This window comes from Perognathus longimembris, chromosome 28, assembly GCF_023159225.1.
Source record: "Perognathus longimembris pacificus isolate PPM17 chromosome 28, ASM2315922v1, whole genome shotgun sequence".
Taxonomy (NCBI): Eukaryota; Metazoa; Chordata; class Mammalia; order Rodentia; family Heteromyidae; genus Perognathus; species Perognathus longimembris.
The window spans coordinates 67,069,923-67,094,705 of record NC_063188.1 but is presented as its reverse complement, the minus strand read 5'-3'; the positions used below and the strand labels follow the sequence as shown (position 1 = coordinate 67,094,705).

Here is a 24,783-nt window from a genome sequence, read left to right as displayed (position 1 = left end):
CAAGGAAGGAGGGATAGCTGAAGGAAGTGTTTAGGGATAGTGGTCCGGTTTGGAGTAGCCAGTCAAAGATTAAAATAAATATGTATACATATATACAACTGGCAGGAAAAGGAGAATGGACAGTTATGGGCACTGGGTAGGTACAACCATTCCTCCTGATCTCCCAGCTCTGATTAGTTTTGAAATGGCGAGACAAGGCGACTCCGTTTAGGATGCGATATCATTCTCCTCTTACTTCTCTCCATGATCCTTTTTCCCTGGACTGGCTGAGTCCCAAGGGTCTAGGTGCTTGTTGCTGGGATGGCATGCTCCCATTGGCATTCACGGGGTTTGAACTCAGGGCCTAAGCACTGTCCTTGAGTACTTCTGCTCGAGGCTAGTGCTGTACCACTTGAGCCACGATGCTGCTTTCAGCATTTCTCCAGTTCTCTTCAGCCAAGCTTCCAGTCTGGCTCTTTTCTGGTTAATTGGGAGATGGAGTTTTAAACAGATTTTCTGCCCGGGCTGGCTTTGAACTGCAATCTGAGGAGTTTTAGCCATAAGAGCCCTTTTTATGACCAATTAAAACAACAAGGAGAACAATAGGAACAGAGTTTTACCTGAAGCTTGTCGAGAATTGACCAACAACCACTTGTCAGAGTTTATACTTAGAGAACAGCAGACTGAATGAGATGAATGAGATCCATGTGCTATCAAACCATATCATCATTTAACCTTACTGGAGGGTGGAAGAGAACACAAATGAATAACAATTGAGAGGGAAAAGGGTCAGGATAATGTAAAAGTCTCAGCTTAACAGTGGCTGTGTCCTCCATCCTGGATCAGCAGACTTCATTAGCCACGTGTGATGGAGGCAGGTGGGGAGATGGGTTGGATCTGGGCAAGGCTGTCGTGGCATCTCAGAGTCCCCTGGATGGATTGTCACACCTCCTGTTGGGTTGCCTGTAAAAATCTACACAGACTGGTTAAAGACATTTGAAATCTCCCAATATTTCCTGGTTGGTTGCTCTGAGTACTCTGACTGCTCAAATCCTTTATCTAGAAATGTATTTTAAGCCTTTAAAGCTTTTACATCTCTGCCTCAGCCTTTTATGAATCCGAAAAAACTCTGAAACCCAGAGGGCATCTAGCCTCCTAGCTGCCTGTTTTAAAAGAACCATTTTTTTTTTACATGCAGAGTTAATGAGAATTTACTTTTATCCCCAATAGTTTATTATACATACTTTAAAATATTTGCCTGATTATATGTAACTTAAGATAGTTAGGAGTCTCACTTATTACATCACAGTATGCACATAGAATTTAGTACCTGAATCATTAGACTGATATCCAAAATAATTTTAACAAAGTACTTTTAACAGTGTTCACCAGAATTACAAACACAAGCTATCCGGTCTCAGCATCTTTGCTTTTTGTTTTGTTTTTTTATATATCTAAATTGCAAAAAATAGCATAAGAATCAAATCACATCAGATAAATAAAATTTTTAAACATAAAAAACTTTTTCCAATTCTTTGTATCTCTCAAGGGGCAGTTTCAGAAATTCCAGTCAAATCACTCATTGCTGTATATTAGAACTTTTTGGAGTTTTTCTTAGACAGGTTCGTTGCAGTTACAGAGAGTTACCAAGAGCTGGAATCTCCAAGTCCCTGCCCAGCCTCCAGGAATTTGGCTCGTCCATCACCTGGGGCGAGGGCGGGAGGTGCTTGTTAAAACCCATTCTTAGCAAACATCATCAACAAAAAACCTAAGGCCTTTCTTGTCTCTTTCAAAGCAGATGATCAGCAAGCAAGCCTTTTTTCCTCCCGGGCAGCCAGGGGGCTGTCTCCCCCCCATCCAAAACACTTTTCAGCAAATATTTCCCAGGCTCTTTAAGGTCACCTCTGAAGCCATCCTCTCCCGGGTCCACAAAACATGGTGGAAAACTTCTGGTGGAGGAGGGGTGAGGAGGCAGCAGGAAGCCCCTGGCGCCGCAGCATGGCAGCGTGGCAGCAGCAGCGGCGGCAGTGGTGGCATCGAGGCGTGGCCCCTGGCTTTCATCAGAGAGCCCCCAGGGGGGAGGGACACGGCAGAGGCCATCCTCCACCTTTCCCGTCTGCCATGTGTTCCGGCGGTGCAGGGGTGCTTGGCTCGGGACCTGGGGAACTTGGCCAAGGCCCCTCCCTCCCCTCCAGGGCAGCGGGAGGGCTGCTTCCTCCCAAGCAGCCAGGCTGAAAAGGCCAGCAGTGCCAGCCAGATCGCGGTGTGTTTCAACGCATTCGAGACCCTCCTAGTCTGGGAGTTCAAGATCCCCAAACCTACGTTTTGTAGCATGAAGCTCAGTACTTTGAGCGCTTGGTCATCATGCTGGGTTTGAGCATGCCCCATCTTTTCGGGCCCCCCCCCTCGGGTTCCGATTGGCCTGGCCCACCGAAAAGTTTTACCTTCACGCTTCATGCCCCACATTGGGCGCCAGGAATGCTGGGGGTTTTTAGCCTCTCGTGCTCTCCTGTCCTGCAGGAGAGACGGGAAAGCATACCCCACGTGGGCGGGTCCAGGAAGAAGGTATGGGGGCTGACAGACCACCACCCAGCCCTCTTCTCCACAGAGGACAAACAGGCAGCCTGGAAGCCGGTCAGAGCCAAACTTGTTTAATTCGTGAAAAGATCTGTTACACAGGTTGGAGGGCGGCAGAAGGGGAGGGATATGTGCATCTACGTAGGGGCTGGGATTTGATGCCTGAGCTATCCATCAGGGGTGACGTCAAGGACCTCCCTAAGGGGCGGCTCATATCTATGTCAGGGCCCTCAGAACCACCTTGTATGCAAGGCATCTGAGCAGGTATGCCCTACACCAGGGCAGGAACAGTCTGGGCCTGTCAAAATCTTCACAGGAACACCACCAGTGACTCCTAGATTCCCTGAGCAGTTTTCCATGAAAGAGAGAGAGAATAAGGAATCACTAGTAGTGAAACCAGGCAGTTTGGGAGCAGACTGTGGAGGAAGCTTCCTGTAGCCACAGGCCACCACAGTCCACGCAGCTAACACACAAGTCGACCTGCATCCTATAAAGCAAAATATCAATCCTGGGTCAGGAAAATTGAGGTTAGCAGCCACATTTGCACACTTGTTCCAAAATGACTCTGGTCCCTTGATCTTAAAGAGTTTATGAGAGCACAGGAGAGAAAAATGGAGAAGCAAAATCTTAGTCTATACCAAAGAATTGTCAGCATCAGATGTACACTTGACTTTTAGCACAGATGGACATAAAGAATAACACACTGGTTTTACATCATTGTACTTATACCACATGCTGCATATTTGAACCTTTTGGAGTTTTTCTCAGACACATTTGCTTGTACCCAAACATGATCAGTTTGAGTTTAAAACCTGTATATTTTTTCTTTTGGCTTGGAGTCTGGTGATAAGAGTCAGGATTGCCGCCAGGCTGTTCACTGTGACCCCACCCACAGGCACAAGACTTAAAAGCAAGTTAAAATAGTATTCAAAAAAGCAAGTAATTTTGAAACCGTGATGCCAGTTTTTACGTTTTAACAACAGACAGACAAACAGACATACAGACAGTTGTGCACAAGCTTTGGTGTGCGCTTAGAATTTTTTTTTAAATTGGCCATTTAAGTTTTCTGGAATTCCAGTGGCAAAATGATATCATTTTGTCCATATTTTAGAACCACATGGTCAGTTAGAAAACAAAAAACTTTTCCAGCAAACGAAAAATTTTCACAGATTATCCGGCAAGGAAATGGAGACGCCACATTTTGAGAAACTAGTTCAGCTCCAATGGGGAGCTGAAGTGGGATGCTACGACCAGAGAAGGTCCAGGAGGTGGGAGACAGGCACGAACAGAACACAGACACAGTGGCATGATGTAATGGCGGCGGAGCTGGTCAGAGCCTTAGCAGGCTCACAGCAAGATACATTCACCTTCCAGCATTTGAATTGCAAGGCACATTTGAATTGCAAGGCCACAGTTACAGAGTTCAGGGTGGGGAGCAGGGTTACAGGGAGCTTGAGTCTCCATGTCCCTGCCCTGCCTTGAAGAATTTGAGGAAATTGGCATGCCCATTGTCTGGGGGATGAGTGGGCTTCCACCTCCAAAAGTTTTTGGAACCTTGATGGAACCAAGATGGTGCTTGCTAAAACCAATTCAATTGTCCACCATGTGGTCAATGCTAAAGGAAACAAGATTTAGCCAACAACAAGCAGAACTTAACTGAATCTCCAAGCTTAACAAACATCAATAACAAGAGCAGAAAACCTTTCTTTGTGTCTTTCAAAGCAGATGTTAAACAAATATTGGTACCTTTGGAAGCTAGTATCAGCCCATCCTATCACAGGCAGGCAGGCAGGCAGGCAGGCAGAGTTTAGAGAGGCAGAAAGAGAGAGGGAGGGAGAGAGAGAGAGAGAGAGAGAGAGAGAACTCCATCTGCCTGAGCGCTCATAGAAGTTATGTAAGTCCTGTAAAATATTCCAAATTTGTAAGATTGGGCTCAAACTTGAGCAGCTTTCCTGAAGCATTTTAGACTGTTCCCCACTTGATGAGGGACCAGCAGAGCTGAACTATAGATCAGTTGACTCCAAATACCCACAATTGCTGATCCCCTTGACCTAGCCCAGTGGCTTAAGGTCGGCGGCCCAGTGGCCTTCCCTGGGAGTGGGGCACGGAACTTGGAGCCAAGATTTACGGTGGCCCTGTGGCCTTATGGGAAATCCAAGCTCCCAGCTAATGATCACTCACCCTGGTTGGAGTTTCAAATCTGTTGTGGTGGATGATTGTGCCCCTCCCATGGTAAGTGATTAGTGGAGCTGAGGAGTTAAATACCAAGCGTCCTTGGTATTACTCTGGTCAGCTGAAATGTAGGAGACAATCAGCAAAGAGGTTGCTGTAATAGGGAGGCCAGATCTGCCCAGTGCCATCATTAACTGTGGAGGGACTTCAGGTTGACTCCAGCTCAGATAAGAGCAGAAGCCAACTCCATCTCCACTAAGCCCTCCCCCACCCTATTCAGGGAAGCTCCCCTTTACTATGTTAAGTTATGTAGATTGACTACCTGAGGCCTGGGAGCTTCAAGGGAACCTGCTATGAGTAGGCGTAGAATGATAGGTTAGTTCAAATAGATATTATGAGACAGACTGTAACTCTATTGGCCACCTGCGTGCGGCCTAGCATGCTCTGTAAGTGTTGTATCTTCATTGGTCACCTGCGTGTGACAAGTTTGTCTGTGATGTTTGCCTTATAACCAGGCTGGAAGGCCACACGTGGATGCGGTCCCAGCTCCCAAGTCTGGGCTGCACAGGTGTGCGCGGTTCCAGCTCCTGAGTCTGGACTGCACTCGTGCGGGCGGTCCCAGCTCCCGAGTCTGGGCCCTGATCCTGCACACGTGGTAGGCAGTTTTGGCTCCCGAGTTTGGGCTGCAACCAAGGCCGGTCAGTTCACTTTTTGTTCACTTTTTACTTCCCCAATAAATCTGTCTTTTTAAATCTTAAATAAATCTTGTAGCTGGAGACTGTGTGGTGGACTCTTGGGGGAACCAGAAATCCCCTCCCTTGGGGGGGACCCTGTTTCATTGTAGCAAACCCCCACTCTACTTCAGTTGTCACCCCAGTTGCTGTGTCCCGGACTGAGCGCTGAATGTGGCCCTGAAGCCATGGCCCTGTGGCCCTATGCTATGGTCACCTGGAGTGGGGCTTGGAACTTGGCGCCAAGATTTTTCTGTAGTGTGGCCCCGAAGCCCTACAGTAAATTGGAAAATTGGATTCCAGCCCTGGTTAGATGAGGGCAAATTTGTAGATTGTCGTGGTGAATGGAAGTAGAGCGCTCGGTCAGGAGAAGTTACCTCGGTGGTCCCCTGGGCAGGCTTAGGACAGCAGAATAGGTCCCGGGGGCAGCTTGGACCCCCCAGAAATGGGGGAGCAAATGCACCAGGGAACCTATCCCAGGTTCAGCACCAATGAAAGCATAGGTCCCGGCCATCCCAGAGGACCATGCAGAGATAATCACAGACAGAAGAAGGTTCATAAGGAGGTTTCTTAGTGGGGCCATAGTTCCCACAGGAGAGGGAGCTACATGGTGTCTGCACCTTATCCAGGTGGTAGCTTCTCTCTTTGGGGGTAAAGGGGAAGTAGTTAAGTAGTGAGAAGGAGTGGCTCATTAGTTATGGGTGGATCTGGGGGCTAGTGGGAGGAGCTGAGGACCTGAGGCTAGGGAAATGCTAACACTTCTCTCTCTCTTTTTTTTTTTTTTGGCCAGTCCTGGGCCTTGGACTCAGGACCTGAGCACTGTCCCTGGCTTCCTTTTGCTCAAGGCTAGCACTCTGCCACTTGAGCCACAGCGCCACTTCTGGCCGTTTTCTGTATATGTGGTGCTGGGGAATCGAACCCAGGGCCTCATGTATACGAGGCAAGCTCTCTTGCCACTAGGCCATATCCCCAGCCCAACACTTCTCATTTTAATCTGTGTACCCATTCACAGAGAGCTGCCAAGTTTCTACTATTTCAAACAAGAGGGCAGTTTTAGATAGCTTGCCAATTTTAAGTCTCCTAGACTCAGTAACAGAATTTGTGAAGGGTAAGCTAAGGCCTTTGTTAGTTGCTTCCTAGATCCAACTTCTGAGTTCGGTCCTAATTATATTTGATAAAAACAATACAATTTTCCAGTCTCCTATCTATCCTGATTCAGGTTACATACTTAACTTGAGTTCACCTCAGTTTTCTCCAGAAGTCCTGCGTAATTGATGAGGAAAGCTGTTATTAGAAATACACAGTCAGGCACCAGTAGCTTATGCCTATAATCCTTGCTACTCAGTAAGCTCAGATCTGAGGATCATGGTTTGAAGCTGAAGGGGGGAAATGAAGAGCCAGACTTTGAAGTCAGGCCCCACTTTACCACGCGAACCCCACTTTACCATGTAAACCTGAGATAAGCAGGCCCTGTGAGCAAACCCAGGACAAGCTTATTAGGGCCCAGCCGGTCGAGAACTCTAATGATTGGGAATGCTTAACTCTAACCACCCCTAGAATGCCTCGAGCCCTGAGCCAATCAGATTTGTACTCGTAATCTTGCTTGCTTAAACACCTGATTGCTGTAACTTTGTCTTTTGCCTTTATAAGCTCTGTGTAATCGCAGCTGGGGGCTGCCTCCTAACCTCAGCTGTGTTGGTGGATAGGACAAGGCCCGGGCCACGGCCCCGCTTGAATAAAGTCTTGCATTTTGGAATGTCTGAGTCTCGGTGGTCTTCTTGGTGGTGGTCTCGTGACTTGGCACAACAAAGCCTGCCTGAGCAAACAAATCCAAGAGACTCTTACCTCTCATTAAGCAATAAAGTGTGGAAAGTGGAGATGTGACTCAAGTGTAGAGTGCTAGCCCAAGAGCATAACAGAAAAGAATGAAATGAGTATGAAAATGCTTTCTAAATAGCTAAAGACCCTACACCATATAGGGAAATTTTATAATCCAGATTACTCAATGATCATTTTAAACAAGTCTGCACTGGAGAGCCATCACAACAGCTTCATGCTGAGGTCTGGGCTCCAATAATAAAGGAACAATAATTGCTAGCTATCCCTACCTTTCCAAGGGTTTCAAAGATTTATTTGGATGAACTTTGCTCTAGAGGAGGATGGGTTAAAAAGAAGGAAATGATTTAAAGTCTGTACAGTGGAGGATAACCCCTAGAGAAACGTGGTAAAATCGATACAGACTGACACAATCAATTACTGACACAACCTGGGTGAGAAACAGCTTGGCCTACCAGCCTTACTTATTTTTTTTTCAGTAGAAGACAATCGATTTACTAGATTGGAAAAGGGATCTGAATTGGGAGCAGAGATTAAATTCCTTCAGTTCTGCATTCTTAAGTTTTTACCAGCTGCCAGAAAACAATTTGCATGATCAATCTTCTTTCCTTCATAGGAAAGTGAATATTAAGGTCAACCCTGCAGAGAAAGAGAATGAGCCCTTAATCTCCTTGGGGGTGGGGCATCTTCCAAGAGTTTAGCAGTTTAGCTGAGAGAAGCTGGAAAACATAGGGAGGTTTTGAAACTAAAATCTTTGCAGTTGACATGTCAAATTGAAACTGCTTTGTACTGCTACTTTAAGATGTTTAAAATATACTAATGAAAAAATGATTAATAGTTTTGATTTTTAAAAAGTAATGTGTTTGCAGTGAGTTGCAGATGCTATCTTCTGAGGAAGGTATAAATTTTTCCTCTTGTTAAGAATTTTTTTAATTGCCTGAACTCAAAGATACTCTTATTATTATTTAATAAGGAGAGGAGGTAACAGAAACTCTCCATCTTGGTGGGTGGTTTTTATAGCATAAGGCTTTTTTGATGTCTCCTCCCCTCGGCTTTGTACTCATGCAGGAACAGCTCTGGCTCTTTTCATTGGTTGAGCCAGCACCCAGGGCATTTTAGAAGAAGCATTTGAACAGGAGTCCAAGGAACTATTGAAACTAGAAGCATCATAATGGGATACATGTTTCAGCTACCTATGTCTGCCACCTTTTATGCCTACCTACTAATTCTCCCTTCTCTCTCAAGAGGGACAAATACCTTGCCCACAAAGGAATCAAGTAAACCTGAATCATGTGATTTTAGAGATTTCTTTTTCTTGTAGGTCATGGTGCTTCGAGGAAGGGCCTATGTGCTGTCCCTGAACTTTTTCTCTCAAGTCCACTGCACTACCACTTTGAGCCACAGCTCCACTTCTGCTTTTATGAGTGGTTAATTGGACATAAGAATCTCATTCTTTCTGCCTGGGCTGGTTTCAAACAGTGATCCTCAGATCTCAACCTCCTGAGTGGCTAGGATTACAGGTGTGAGCCACTGGCACCCAGATGATTTTAGATTATTTATAGTCAGGTAAGAGAGGAATTTGGAAAGCATGGGACCTTTTTGGTCCCATAATTTGGTGCAGGTAAAATAGCCATGTTTACGTAACATGTTCAAAAGCTGCTTTAGTTGAAAGGCTATGCATGACTACATACTTGGGCCTACAAATTAATAAAAGCAAGAGAAATCCTTTATTGTCTCAGCCTCTATTTCACTTTTTTTTTTTTTTTTTTTTGGCCAGTCCTGGGCCTTGGACTCTGGGCCTGAGCACTGTCCCTGGCTTCTTCCCGCTCAAGGCTAGCACTCTGCCACTTGAGCCACAGCGCCGCTTCTGGCCGTTTTCTGTATATGTGGTGCTGGGGAATCGAACCCAGGGCCTCGTGTATCCGAGGCAGGCACTCTTGCCACTAGGCTATATCCCCAGCCCCTCTATTTCACTTTTATGCCTTGAAGCAATGGACTACCAGACCACCTCTGACAGCCACCTCCAGGAACCTCTGAACACTTCTGAAGAATTTTGTGAGACTTTTTAAAATATATGAATACTGGGTTTAACTGACACCATTTTGACAATATAGTGGATGATAGAGAATTTCCAAAAACTCTTAAAGGTAACATTCCACCTCCACCTCCAGGTGATGGGTATGCCTGAATTCCTAAAGGCAGGGGTGGGGACTTGGAAAATGGGTTTCAGGACCTGCCAGACCTATACCACAAACTTGAGGGACTCTTTGAACTGTAGAGCTCCTTGTGACCCTGCCCCCTGGTTTTGACCCTATTTAGGTCCAGACTACCTCAGCCATCATTTTGTGCCATGCCTAGTGTATCCTGAATCTCTTCAGGTCACTACTGTGTCCCACTTTAGCTCTTCATTAGAATTATTCTGGTTTGTTAAAATTGGTTTTCTTCTCTCTTTTTATTTGCCAATCCTGGGGCTTGGACTCAGGGACTGAGCACTGTCCTGGCTTCTTTTTGCTCAAGGCCAGCACTCTACCACTTGAGCCACAGTGCCACTTCTGGCTTTTTCTGGTTATGTGGTTCTGAAGCATAGAACCCAGGGCTTCATGAATGCAAGGCAAGCACTCTGCTATTAAGCCATATTCCCAGCTGCTTCTCTTTCCTTACTACCCTTGTGGCTCAGTTTTCTAACAGTATTAAGTGCATTTGATGTTGCAAGCTTTTTGAGAACATGTGTCTGCTCCCAGTCACTGGCTTTCTAATAAAGACTCCTGATTTGACCTTTCAGAATGTGGCTTTTCTGTATCTCACAATTGAATTCCTATATAACATTTTAACTATGTATACCTTTCATTTTTTGAACCCCAAGTCTTTGTTTAAATCATGGCTGTACCCCAAGTAAACAGCTGAAGATGGGCTGAAGTGTTGTCTTACTGTGGCTGCCCATGCCATGTAATATTTTTCTGCCCTACACCTTGACTATATTTTGAAGTCAATGGCTACACCTGACATGTTGAAATCTCCCATCTCCACTGATTCATTTAAAGGTTTCAGTTAAGGCCATTTCTTAGGGACAGCTCTCTGGAAAGGGGAGAGCCCTTAGACATCTTTCATTGCATAGATGGTAAAAGAGAGGACCACTTATGGCACAAAGTTTAGGCAATCAAAAACAAAAACTTGAGGATTGGGAGGAAGGGCCTATACAGCTGATAAAGTCCCTACAATTTTCTCAATAGAAAATCACAGTTGAGGTTTGTCTCAGTGCCTGAGAGAGCTTTAGTGTAGCCTTTGAGGCTAGCATGGTATGTTCACTGCTGTTTGAAATCCTAAGTAGAGACCTGCCTAGCTCTGTGCTTTATAAAAGATGCTGTGACAAGTGTCTCTCTTCCTGGGCAGGAATATCAGTACTCACGGCTGGCACTGAACTTCAGATATTCCTGCCTTTTTATATGAAAAACATCTCTAGTCACTATTTTCCTAAATGTCATCTCCCCTGGGAATCTAGTTCTGGTCATCAAGGTATCATTTCCTGATATCCAGTAGTGTAAGGATTGAGAAAAGAGACCTCCATGCAGTTGTTCAGGTGGAAGAGCATTTATTAGGAGATCTGAACCTGCTAGCCCCATACAAGGTAGAAGTGTGTAGGATGTGCATCAGCTGTAGGGTGCAAGGAGTGCAGCAGATGGAGGCTGCAGGGGTCCAAGGGGGGAACTAATGATGGAGATTGATTAGGGATAGGATGGGGAGGAAATGTGGCCACAGTGAAGGGTAACTGGTGCCAATAAAAGTGTAAGGAGGTGTGTGTCCCTCAGGCATGGTACCACATTGAAAAAGACAGATGAGCAAAAAGCCTGTATAATCACTTCACCAGACATAGAGAGGATAGATACATCATAGTGGATGTGTAGCCAGCAATGGTAAAGGTGAGAAGTCTAGTGTGGAGCTCCTTTGGCAGGTTGGGTCTGTGGAGGGGGCAAGGAAGCAAACTGACCCTTGGAAAGAGAGAAGAGGCAGTCCAGCAACTTCTGGCACTATCCCTTCCTGGCCAGTGCACTGTAGTGTAAGGGTTGAGAAAGGAGACTTCCACATTGTTGTTCAGATGGAAGAGAGTTCATTAGGAGATCCAAACCTTCCAGCCCCACAGGAGATAGAGGTGTGTAGGGTGTGCACCAGATGGAGGGTGCAAGGGGGGAACTCATGATAGAGATGGATTATGTAGGAAGAGGGCAGGGAGGAAATGTGGACACAGTAAAGGCCGGAAGGAGGCAAGGCTGCAGTGTTGACCTCAGAGCCTGGGGGACCTCCCACTACCCCCAGGTGCATCAGTTACCTGGGTTAAAAGTGCTGGGTGGGGACATCTATGGAAGAGATCACGGGAGAACAAAGGGAAGGGGCCATTTTTCCCAGGTGGACCTAACCCATAGCACTTTGTTCATTTATATGTAAGTAATATTATTATCTTATTCATCTTTGTAGTTCCCAGCCTTTATTACCTGATATGTATCTTTCTGTACTAGATGTAGCAGGTATTTAGGAAATATTCAAATAATTATTTTTAGTAGTTAACAGTACCAATTCATCATGAAGTTTGACAAAAATAACTAGGAAGTTGAAACATGTCTGGATTGTGCTGTGAGTACGACTCACAGCATGAACAGAGAGGGGACAGAAGGAACGTATAGTCATAACCTATGAGTATGCATGAAAATGGAACAAGGAAACTTAATGGGAACAGAGAAGAGAGTGGAGGAGGGAAAATGATGGAGAGAGTGATTCTGATAAAGATGCATTGGATACATAAATGGACATGTTAAAATAAAGCCACCCTGTATAGCCTTTTGATATTAACTAAAAAAAAAAAAAAAGAATTTGAAATCAGTTTTTTTTTTTGTGTGTGTGTGCTGGTACTGGGGCTTGAACTCAGGGTCTGTGTATGATCCCTGCACTTCCTTACTTGAGAGTAGCACTATACCATTTGATCCATGCTTCCAGTTCTGGAGATAAAAGTCTCACGGACTTTCCTGCCCAGGCTAGCTTGAACTGTGATCCTCAGATCTCAGCCTTTTGAGAAGCTAGGATAACAGTGTGAGCCACCAGTGCCCAGTTAAAAGTATTACTTTTTCTGATCCGTAAGTCCCAAATCATTATTTGTGTCTTTAGTTTCTTTCATAAATGCTTTGTAGTTCTCAGTTTATAAATATTTACTTCTTTAATTTAGTTTACTCTTACATATTTTAATTATTTTAAGGCTATCACAAATGAGATTATTCTCTTGATTTCTTTTTCATTTAAGTTACTATTTCTATATAAAATGCTAATGAGTTTATATATTGCATTTGCATACTGCAATTTCACTGATTTCATTATTGATTCTAACCATTCTGAGTTCAATGTTTGGGTTTTCTACATATAAGATCCTGCCATCTGGACATAGAGATAGATAATTTTACTTTTTCCTTTATGACTTGGATGACTTTTACTTCTTTTTCTTTTCCAATTTCTCTTGCCAGAATTTAAAATCTGATCTGCTGTATTTGTTCAAACAATTAACTCATCCCCAACAGGATAGCTGCAACCCCTTGTCTTTTTGTGAGGCATGTGATGTTAGCTGATGTTGATGTTTATGTTACTATGAAAAAAGCTACTAGGTTAATAAATTTTCAATTCCTGCCTACTGTTGCTGTGGGAGGGCTAGATAAAAGATTTTGAGGGCCTTAAGCATTCTCCATCCTTGTGCTAGAACTTCTATGTTGAATAACAATGCCAAGAATGGCATTTTTACTACATTCTGGAACTTAGTGAAAAGCCTTTCTTTTTCCACTTTGATTATGAGATTACCCTAGATTTCTAATAAATGACTGTGATTATGTTGACAGAATTTTCTTTTTACTTGTTGTGAGTATTTGTCCAGCACTTTCTCTGAGTCAATTGAAATTACCATATAATTGTTATTTTTTTACTCATATAGTATATCATATTAATAGTATTAATAATGTTTACTCAACTTTGAATCTCAGGGACAAATCCCACTTTGTATTGATGTATAGTCATTTTGGTGCACTGTTAAATTCAGCATTTAATTATTTTGATCATTAGATATATGGCCTGTAGTTTTCTTTTCCTGTGTGGTATATTCTATTTTTGTATAATATTGAATTCATAAAATGAGTTTATTTATTTGGAGGAGTTTAAGAAAGATTGGTACTAGTGCTCTTTTGAACATTAAGTAAAATTCAGCTTGGAAGCCGCTGGGTCATCAGCCTTCTGTTGTTGGAATTTTTAATTACTACTTTGTTTTATTTTAGTGATTTTTTTCAGATTTTAGATTTAATTTTTTAGTTTTTTTTGTGTCTGTGAGAAATAGCGCGAGAGAGAGAGAGAGAGAAGGAGGGAGGGAGGGAAGGAGGGAGAGAGACAGAAAGAGAGAGAGAGAGACAGACAGACAGACAGACACCTAGGGCTTGAACTCAGGGTTTCAACATTGTGAGCTTTTATGCTCAAGGCTAGTGCTCTATACTTGAGCCACAGCTCTACTTCCAGCTTTTTTGTGGGGCTAATTGGAAGTAAGAGTTTTACCAAGTTTCCTGCCCTAGATGGCTTTGAACTGTGATCCTCAGATCTTAGTTTCCTGAGTACCTAAGATTACAGGTGTAAGCTGCCAGCTCCCAGCTTTTATTGAATACTTATAGGTTTTTGCTTCTAGAATGTATTTCATTTCCTGTAGGTTATCTAATTTGTTGGCATATAGTTATTCATAATTCCTTCAGCGTCTTTTTATTTCTGAGGCATCTTTAGTAATGTTTCCATATTCATTTTGAATTTTAGCTTTGTTATTTCCAGTATTTTTTCTATTCTCTCTTTGATTAATTCCTGCTGCAATCTTTATTATTTTCTTGCCACTGGGAACATTGAGTTTGTTTTCTTTTTCCAGTTCCTTGTGATGTAATAGTAGGCTATTTATTTATTCAATGTAGTCTTTTTTTCAATATACGTTTATCTACAAAACTCAGTGACAAAATAATGACATTCTGTTTAAAAGTAGACAAATAACCTGAACACAGACACACTTCCCAAAAGAAGATCTACAAATGGCCAAGTACATAAAAATTGTTTATTAGGAAATGTAAATGAATACAACTATGGAAAATGGTAGGCATACTCCGTGAATTAAAAAGGTAAACTAGATGATCTGACTAGCTTCACTACTGGCTGCGTATTTGAAGGAAATAAAATAATTTATCAAGGATATATCTTCTCTACTATATTTATTTTGACAGCATTCACAATAGTTAATTATGGAATCAATTGATGTGCCTATTGATGGATAGAGAAAATGAGGCATATATGCAAAATAGAATATTATTCAGCCATAAGAAAGGAATATAATCCTGTTTCTGGCAACATGGATACACTGGAGAATATTATGCTGAGTGAACTGATCTAGACACAGAGGCCCCAAACCATGCATTCTCATTGATATGTGGAAGTAAAAACTGTATTTTATAGAAATAAAATAATGGCCAACAGCACCTAGGAAGCATGATCTAGAAGCAGATCTAATAACTGGTGCCAAAATATTGTTACAGAGGGAGAATGAGATCTAGTGTTCTATAGCATAGTAAAATGGCTATAGGTCACAAGAATGTATTAAATATTTTACAGATAACTAGAAGAAAGAAGTTCAGAGTTTCCCAACACAAAGAAATGGAAAAAACAAGAATATATAAGAACCAGGGGCTGGGAATGTGGCCTAGTGGTAGAGTGTTTGCATAGCATGCAGGAAGCCCTGGGTTCGATTTCTCAGCACCACATAAACAGAAAAAGCCGGAAGTGCGCTATGGCTTAAGAGGTAGAGTGCTCTCCTTGAGCAAAAAAAAAAAAAAAAAAAGAAGCCAAAGAAAGTGCTCAGGCCCTGAGTCCAGGACTGGCAAAAAAAGAAGTGATAATCTTGAGCTATAATGATGTATCAGTTACAAGTAAAAATATTGGGAGTGATGGGGGAGAATGATGCATTATACTGATGAATTGACATGAGAATTGAAATTTCTTTGTACCACTATTTATACATAATATATAAGTATGCATATATGTATAAACACATGCAATTATATATAGTTATGTATAACTATACATATGTATAACTATACATAACTATATAGTTATATGCAACTATATATAACTATATATATTAAGGCATGGTTCAAGTAGTAGAATAACAGCCTTGAACAAAAAAGCCAATGAGCTGGGTGCTGATGGCTCACACTGAGATCTGAGGATTGAGGATCACAGTTCAAAGCTAGCTCAGTCAGGAAAGTTCATGAGACTCTCTATCTACAATTTACTGTCAAAAAGTCAAGACTTGCTATGGCTCAAATGGTAGAGCACTAGCCTTGAGTACAAAATCTCAGAGACGGTGACTAGGCCCTGAATTCAAGCCCTGGAATGCGCATACACACAATCCAGTGAAAGTTCAAGGTCCTCAGTTCAAGTCTCAGAACAGGCACACCCCCCCACACTCATAAATATTTGCCTGGTGCTGGTTGGCTCAGGCCTGTAATCCTAGCTACTGAGGAGACTGAGATCTGAGTACCCTGGCTCAACGCCAGCCTGGGTAGTCAAATCTCACACTCCCATCACAATTAATCAATGTAAAGCCCAGAAGTGGTGATATGGCTCAAGCAGTAGAACAGCAACCTTGACAAAAATACCAAGCAGGAGCTCAGCCCTGATTTCAACTGCAGTATACACACACACACACACACACACACACACACACACACACACACACACACACCAAAGTTAAACTAATTTCATTTCTGGTGTATTCTATTTCCATCCTCAGTTTTCTCAATCTAGTTTTAAATTTCTTTTTCATTCCTTCTTTGATTCATAGATCACAAACATGTTGTTCCTTTTTGTTTGTTTTGTTTTTTGCCAGTCCTGGGGCTTGAACTTGGGGCCTGAGCACTGTCCCTGGCTTTGTTTTGCTGAAGGCTAGCACTCTACCTCTTGAGCCACAGACCCACTTCCGGCTTTTTCTATATATGTGGTGCTGAGGAATTGAACCCAGGGCTTCGTGTGTATTAGGTGAGTACTTTACCAATAAGCCATATTCCTAGCCCATGTTGTCCCTTTTTGCATTTGTTTAATTCTTTTTAGTTATGCTCATAGTATTAATTTCTGGTTTCATATATTGTGGTCAGAAAAGACAGTAGCTATACTTTCAAATTTCTTAAATTTGGTGAGAGCTCATGTTTTGTAGCCTAACATAGATGCTATCCCGGAGAATGTTCCTGTTCTGTTTAGAAGAATGTGTCATTGGATGGAATGCCCTATAAAGTTACATTTAATCCATTAATTTTAAAGTCTAACACTTTGTTATTGATTTCCACCTTCATTATTTGCCAGTTCTTTAAGTAGTATATTTGTACCCTATTAATATATTGCTGAGTATTTTTCCCATTATATTTATTACTATTTGTCTAATATATTTAGGTGCCCTGATGTTGGGTGCATATGTATTTACAATTGTTATTGTTAACTGGTGAGATTTACTTATGGGCATTTTTATGATACTTGTTTACATCCTGTTCCTTTAGGAAGAACTCCTTACTGTTTCTCATAAAACAGATCCAAAAATTATATAAACTCAGCTGTCTTTTTTTTCTGGGAAAAATCTTCATTTGTAATTCATTTTTAAAGGGATAGTTTTGCTCAATGAAGCAAAATCAGTTGAAGCATATCATTTAACTATACTTAAATATGGCATTTCACTTACTCCAGGCACATGAAGTTTTATTATGTAAATATTAACTGTCTTTATGGGAGTCCTACAAATACTGTAGACTTTCATCTTTTCCTTTCAGTTCTTTTTCTCTACTTACTATTTTCAAATGGCCTTTCTTCAAGTTCATTGATTCTTCTGCTTGATAAACTCTACTATTGATATTCCCTATTTCATTTTTTCATTTAATTCATGATAATCATCACCTCTAACATTTGTTTTTAAAAATTATTTCCATATTTCATTAAACTTCTTGTTTACTGAAGTACTAGTTTTCTGATTGTTTGTATGTGATCTCTTCTAGCTTATTGATATTCCTTTAAACTATTATTTATAGCTACTCAGGAGGCTGAGATCTGAGGACCATGGTTCCTAGCTAGCTTGGACAGGAAGGTCCATGAGACTAATCTCCAATTAACTACCAAAAAGGTCAGAAGTGGAGCTGTGTTCCAAGTGGTAGATAGAGTACCAGACATGGGCAACCTACATCAAGGAAGCATGAGGTCCTGAATTCAAGTGCTAGTACTAGCAAAAAGAAAAACAACAACAAATAAATAAATAAGTAAATTAATAAGTAGCACAGAAGGGAAATAGCAAACCTAAGCTTCTGGGATTCCAGGACCCTTTGGTTCCCCTGAAGGAGAGTGGCAACAATAGGTAGAAGCATTAGATGCAGGAGACATGGCCTGGAGTAGAGCAAAGCCTGGCCTTGCTACTGCAGAGCCGCATAAGATCTCTGAAGGTCTTGCCACTGGTTGCAGTGCAGGATAGGATCCATCTCTGGGCTTAGAGGCTGTGACCACTATAGGCAGCCCCATTAAAATCTTGACTTTTTAAAATATGGCTGCTGGCATCCCACCACACCCACCCCCTTCTTTCTCCACTTCTTAACTGGATCTGTTGTAGATTTAAGACCTCTTCTAGGACTCTAGAACTTGTCTTTTCCTGATGAAACTTTATCAGAGCTTTGTAGATGTCTCCATCAATTCATTGTGCATCATTAGAAAAGTGACATAATCTCTTGTAGCAAATGAAGCAGTTTTTAGGATTTGAACAGTTCTGTGGTATTCTTGACAACATTTCTTGGTAGCATTTATGAAGTTTTATAGGGCAATGGAGGTTCTGTAAGATAATATCAGGCATAGCACCTATAGAAATTCGTAAGTCTTCCACCAAGAAGTTCCCATGAGATTGGTTAACTTGGACACAGAAGTGTTGGACTGAAACTGACTGGGATAAAACTGACCTGGATTGCATTCTGATCTAGATGAGGTAAATGGTGTAGGCACTTTCTTTTGCTTCTGTAATAAAGATTGAAGAGTTCTCTCTCTCTCTCTCTCTCTCTCTCTCTCTCTCTCTCTCCTCTCTCTCATTCTGTCTCCCCTTTCCCTCTCTTGTCTCTCTCTCCTCTCTCTGTCTCTCCCATTTCTCCTGCTCCTTCTGTTTCCCTTCTCTCTTTGCTGGTACTGTGCTTGTACCCAGGGCCTCAAGCTCCCACTCAGTTTTTCCACTCAAGGCTGGTGCTCTATAAATTGAACAATACCTCCACTTGTGGATTTTTGGTAAATAATTGGAGATAACCTTTTCATGGATTTATCTCCCTGGTTGGCTTTTAAACCTTGATCTTTAGATCTCAGACTCCTGGCATTTGCTTACAGATGTAAGCCAATGGCACCTGGAAAATTGCAGCTTCTTATTAGGAAGTTCATTCCTTTCCCCATTATTACACATTTCCTACCAAAACACGTTTTGTATTATTTTTGCATTTGATTCTCAGAAATTCTTTTATAATCTTATGGTTTTTTAAACTGAAGTATTATGTTTCAAATGAACTACCCAACTCTTAGTGGAAATCTTGTACAAGAACATCAAATTCCTCCAAGTGCTGGTGGTTCATACCTGCTATCCTATATGAGAGGCAGAGATAAAATGTATTGTGTAAGCTCAAGTCCAGCTCAGACAGAAAAGTTCAAGAGACCACTTCTGAACCAGTAGTTGCATATTGTGGCATGCTTCTATTATTCTAGCTACTAAATAGGGGATTGAAGTTGAGAGTTCAAACTCCATTACTTTAAAAACAAACAAGCCCCATTAAACTATAAAACCATGAAATTTTTTATTGCACACATGCAATGAATGTGACCTTAAACGAAGTTATATAAAAAGAAGTGCCTAACTAGCACAATAGTAAAGATATACAAAGTAAATTATGACATTACTCTTGTGGAGAAAAAGGCATTTGTGTTCTTGATTGGCCTTTGTGAGTGTGATGGTACCAGGGCATTAACTCAGGCCCTTGGGTGCTGTCCCTCTGCTTTTATTGCTTAAGGCTGGTGCTTTATAACTTGAGCCACACTTGGCACTTCTTGCATTTTAGTGGTTAAATGGAGATAAGAATCTCACAGACTTTCCTGCCCAGACTGGCTTTGAAGAGTGTTTCCTAGATCTCAGACTTCTGAGCAGCTAAGATTATAGGAATGAGCCACTGGCACTTAGTCTGCCTTTCTTCCCTTATTTAGGGGTGCTAAGGTACACAAAAATAAGAATCCCACCTCAATTTCATATTGTGAAAAATGATCACTAATTAAAAACACACTGCTTGCTGTTGATGCCTATATTTGTGCCAAGTGAGACTAGTTAATACAGTTACAGGCTTGTGTAGACATATAGTTACTGTCTGTACATGTATTTGTTGCTATAAATGTTACCTCCTTTAAATCTAACAGTAACATGAGGCTGATGGTATTATTCCCATTTAGACAAAAGATGCAGGTTGTACTCCTTGAATGTAGTGGGAATATAGGTCTGTGATGCCAAGTCAAGTGATGTCTTTCTACCTCATGGTTTTGTTGGTTTGTTTTCTGCTAGTACTGGGGCTTGAACTCAGAGCCTTGCACTCTCATGTGGCTTTTTCCACTCAAGGCTGGTGCTCTACTGTTTGAGCCATACCTCCATTTTCAGCTTTTTGCTGTTGAACTGGAGATAAGAATCTTACATACTTTTCTACCTGGGTTTGCTTCCAGTAGAGCTCCTCCAGATTTCAGCTTCCTAGGTGCTGGTAATATGGCCTAGTGGCAAGAGTGCTTGCCTCCTACACATGAAGCTCATGGTTCGATTCCCCAGCACCTCATATATGGAAAACGGCCAGAAGGGGCACTGTGGCTCAGGTGGCAGAGTGCTAGCCTTGAGCGAGAAGAAGCCAGGGACAGTGCTCAGGCCCTGAGTCCAAGGCTCAGGACTGGCCAAAAAAACCCCCCAAAAAACAGATTTCAGCTTCCTGAGATTACAGGAATGAGCCACTAGCATCTGGTTCTATTTCATGTCTTAATGGAGATGCAGATGATTGACGTGGGAGCATGTGCTGGGCATCAAGATCTCTTCTCTTCCTGGAAACCAATCATCTGCTTAATGAGGACAGAAATCTGTGGCATCAACTTGGTAAAGGAACTAATCACTATGGGGAAAGCCAACCCTAAAATGGAAATGTACTGTGGGCTATTTGCTCACAAGATAAAGGAAAGAAAACTGGATTCTCCATAAGAAACCTTGGAAATCCACAGTACATAACATATGTGTGCCTTCATTAGTGGGGAAATACATGAAGAGATTCATAGAAAGAAAATGAAGTCATTGGTACCCCTTTGCACAGGCATCGCAATCCACTGAAACAGACCAGGAATTTTACTCTAATAAAAACTGTCACTGAATAATAATGAGATTCCAAACACACTAGGTATTTATTTATCCCATGGATATCATTTGCATAGAATAGGACTAATGGATTCAAAGGACAGTTTCAGGGAGAAACTATCAGATTTCTGGGATGAAAACAATTGACATAGTGTAGTTTAGCAATCTACAACTTGCCAAGCACTTTCCCATTAATCATCTTACTTAACTTGGCAATCTTGTTACCTACCTGTTTCACATTTATGTGTCTGTTTGTCTGTCTGTGTGCCTATCTATCTATCTATCTATCTATCTATCTATCTATCTATCTATCTATCTGGTGCTGGTACTGGGGCTTGAACTCCATCTGGCTGCTTTCTTTTAGATTTTTTCTACTACTTGAGACTTTCTTACTTGAGCAGGCTTTAACGCTTGATCCTCAGGTCCCAGCCTCCTGAGTAGGTAGGACTACAGGCAGTACCTGTCCAATTACTCTTATCTTATGGGTGAGATAAACATGTTTCAGAGAAATGAAGTGATTTTTCTAAGGACAAATAACCAGTAAGTAACAGAACCACAATATTAAACCTCAGGGGCTTTTGCTTTCTTTTTGCTGGTACCTGAGTTTGAACTCAAGGACTCAAGCTAGCTTGACATGCTTGCTCAACTGGCACTCTACCACTTGAGCAATGCTTACACCCTAGATTTTTGTTGGTTGTTTTGGAGACAGCATTTTACTGACTTTTCTTTCTGGGCTGGCCTTGAATTGCTGCTATCCGATTCAGATCTCCTGAATAGGTAGGATTTCTAGCATAAAACACTGACTGACGCACAGCTTGTGTTTTACTTCCAAGCATGGGTAGGCAGATATACTTAGTGCTTCCATAAAAATAAGTTACATTTTCGATTGGATATTACCATTGCTAGGCCTCAGACGTCTCAGACATGTCTGCATTAAGGTTTTATTGGTGGGGGGGAGGGTGTATTTAAGCCATGGACTGATATTGTGCATTATTTATTTTTAATATGAATTTTGATGGAAAATTTGACAGAAATTTTCTTTGTTTAAAAGTAAAAATCCTGCCAAACACTGGTGGTTCATGCCTGTAATCCTAGCTATTTGGGAGGCTGAAATCTGAGGATAACGGTTTGAAGCCAGCCAAGCCTAGAATGTCCATGAGACTCTTATCTCCAATTAACACCAGAGAACCAGAAGTCGCTTTGTGGCTAGAAGTGGTAGAGCACTAGCCTTGAGTGAAAAAGCTCAGAGATAGTGCCCAGGCCCTCAGTTCTAGCCCTATGACCAACAAAACAGTAAGAATAAATAAAATAAAAAGTAAAATAAAAAATCCCAGCTGGGTACCAATGGTTCATGCCTATAATTCCAGCTATTCAAGAGGCTGAGATCTGAGGAGTGCAGTTCAAAGTCAGCCCAGATAGGAAACTGTGAGATTCTTATCACCAATTAACCACCAAAAAGCTGGAGGTAGAGTTGTGGCTCATGTGATAGAGCCCTAACCTTGAGCAAAAAAAGCTCAGGGGTAGCACTAGCCCTGAGTTCAAGCCCTAGGACCAACACACACATGGGCACATGGATACTCAGACACACAGACCCATAGACAGACAGACATATAGACAGATAGACAGATAGTAGAAATCTCTGCTGGGTGCCAGTGGCTCAACAGGAAAATCCAAGCTGTTCAGGAAGCTGAGATCTGGAAGATTATGACTTGAATTTGTTTTTGTTGTTGATATTTTTGTAACAGTACTGGATCTTGAACTCAGGGCTCCACCACACTGGCTTTTTTCTCAAGGCTGTCACTCTTGCCACTTGAGCCATAGCTACACTTTTGGCTTTTTATTGGCTAATTGGAGATAAAATAATCTCATGAAACTTTTCTGTTCAGGCTGGCTTCAAACTGTAAATCTCAGATCTCAGCCTCCTATGTAGCTAGGGGTCACACACTTGAACCACAAGCACTTAGCTCTACAATTATTTTTTTTTACAAAATTATATATACATATATTTATATATATAATAACATGACATATCTATGTACAACATGGCTGGGACAGTCGAGGAAACTATACAATGATGTTGAGCATTTTCCCCTTCCCACATGGACTTTAGATTAAGGGTGACAGCATGAGAAAGTGGAGCAAGAAACACATGAATTATGTACAATTATAGGTGACAGTCAAGGAGTTTGGGGGAGCCAGAGAGTCCAGGGATCCTGCTCTTTCCATTCCTTCCTCACCAACCTTTTCCTAACCAATCTGAGAGACAGTCAGAAGTATATCTATACCTCATCCCCCACCAGCACCTCAGCAAGTCATTTTTAAAGGGCCTAGTGTTTGGCAAATCAGAATTTGTGAGATGAAGGGCAAGAGAGGAGTAGAGAATCTTGTTTTCTTGAACAGTTAATTCTCAAGCTGGTGCTCTTTGTCATAAGTAGCAGGCTACATTCAGTAAGACTCGGGCCATGCTGGTGAGAACGAGATGAACGATCCTGGTGACCACAATCTCTTCTCCCACGTTTATGAATCCACATGGCTGCCTTCTTACTGCACAAGAGTAGAAGGCAGGTTTCTCAGTCTTCCTTTCCTAAACCTGAACACTTTCTGCAGCTTCTTCTAAAGTGAATCCTCTCCTAAAATCTTGCTGCTCCAGCTCTGCAGTAGCACTAAGACACAGGGCTAGCTCAGTTTATCTCCTCTCTTCTTTTCTCCATAACACACCAGGCATCCAAATGACTGCTGAGACATGAATCTCCAGGAGGGTGTAAGTGAGCCTGGCTCGCTTCTTCAAGGTGGGTTTTTCTTTGTTGTTGTTGTTCTTTTAATTAAGCCTCAAGACCATGATGTACTATCAGGTCTGTTCCCTACACTGCCTTCAGATCTCAAACTTCCTCTCTTCCTGTGGTCCTAAAATGTTTTCCCTCTGTGTAGCCTCCCCAAGATTACAGTGCCAAGGCTCACCTACAGGGCCTTCTGCACTTTCAGTTTTTTGACAGATACTATAGAGCTTTTCAGCTGGCAGGTATAGGATTTTGGAATCAGAAATCACTTTTGTAGTCGTGGATGAGGATGTAGCAGAAATGCAGACAGGCTAAATAACCGGCCAAGTTTATATATCAGTTACTGCTAAGACTAAATGGAAACAGAACCCAGATAAATTGATTTCTAAACCATTGCTCTTTTAACTAGCCCATGATACTTTCGAAAGCAACATGCTGGAAGAGAAAGAAGGTGCCCACTTTCCACAGATAGGGCAAACTGTAAGAAATGTTGAGGTAAAATGGACAGTGTAGTTTTAGGCAAGCAAATTAGGTTTCCTTTTCAAAGGTTCTAAATCTGTCATAATGGAAACATGAAGCAATAGCAGCCTAAGGGACAAAACTTAGAAGCACAGGAAACAAGACTCATTCAGTTTGCCTTTCCCAACTATGTCAGGTCAGGTGAGCTTTGGAATATTAAATCTGTCACATTATTCCAGGGCTCAGCCTAGGCAATTTTGGGACTTTCTCTACCAAAAGAAGAAATCCTATCACCCCAGTTACTCACATAAGACAAAGTGTTGCCAGTCTTATCCAACTCTAATCTCCCCTATTTCTGGACCCCTATCTGTGCTGCAGTGAGAGTGTAGGTATCTCAGTTCACTAAAAGAACAAACTCAGAGTCCCTTTTCAACCTAAGCCCCCTGCAGAATCAGCTTTTTTTTTTTATTCTGGCTAGCAAGATGAAAAGATCTGCCTAGGTGCCTGTTCCATACCTGCCTACAGTCTATGAAAGTCCAGTGGGTGAGTAGGGGAGGAGAGGGCCCAGGTTACACCACAAGCTTGCTGGTGACAAATGAGGACTTTCTCTATGTAGATCCTGCAGGGTGGGTATGTGGTCACCAGTCACCAGTCACCAGGTTCTAGTCTGGTCCTGCACTTGGCAGCTGCTTATTCTTCATCTTGTCTTTGGCCAAGATGTTGTAGTCTCCTGAGTCAAAGTATTTTTGCCCTTTCTGGAGTCCCTTCATCAGGAAGTCAGAGC

The 24,783-nt window shown here is 42.0% G+C and overlaps 1 long non-coding RNA gene across 1 annotated transcript; it reads left to right on the top strand.

The window, feature by feature from the left end:
* The first annotated feature begins 3,263 nt into the window (after window positions 1-3,263).
* On the top strand, window positions 3,264-24,361 carry LOC125343772. Its single transcript, XR_007209373.1, has 3 exons — window positions 3,264-3,275; window positions 17,571-17,576; window positions 24,009-24,361. It is a non-coding gene; the product is annotated as an uncharacterized LOC125343772 (long non-coding RNA).
* Window positions 24,362-24,783: the final 422 nt, after the last annotated feature.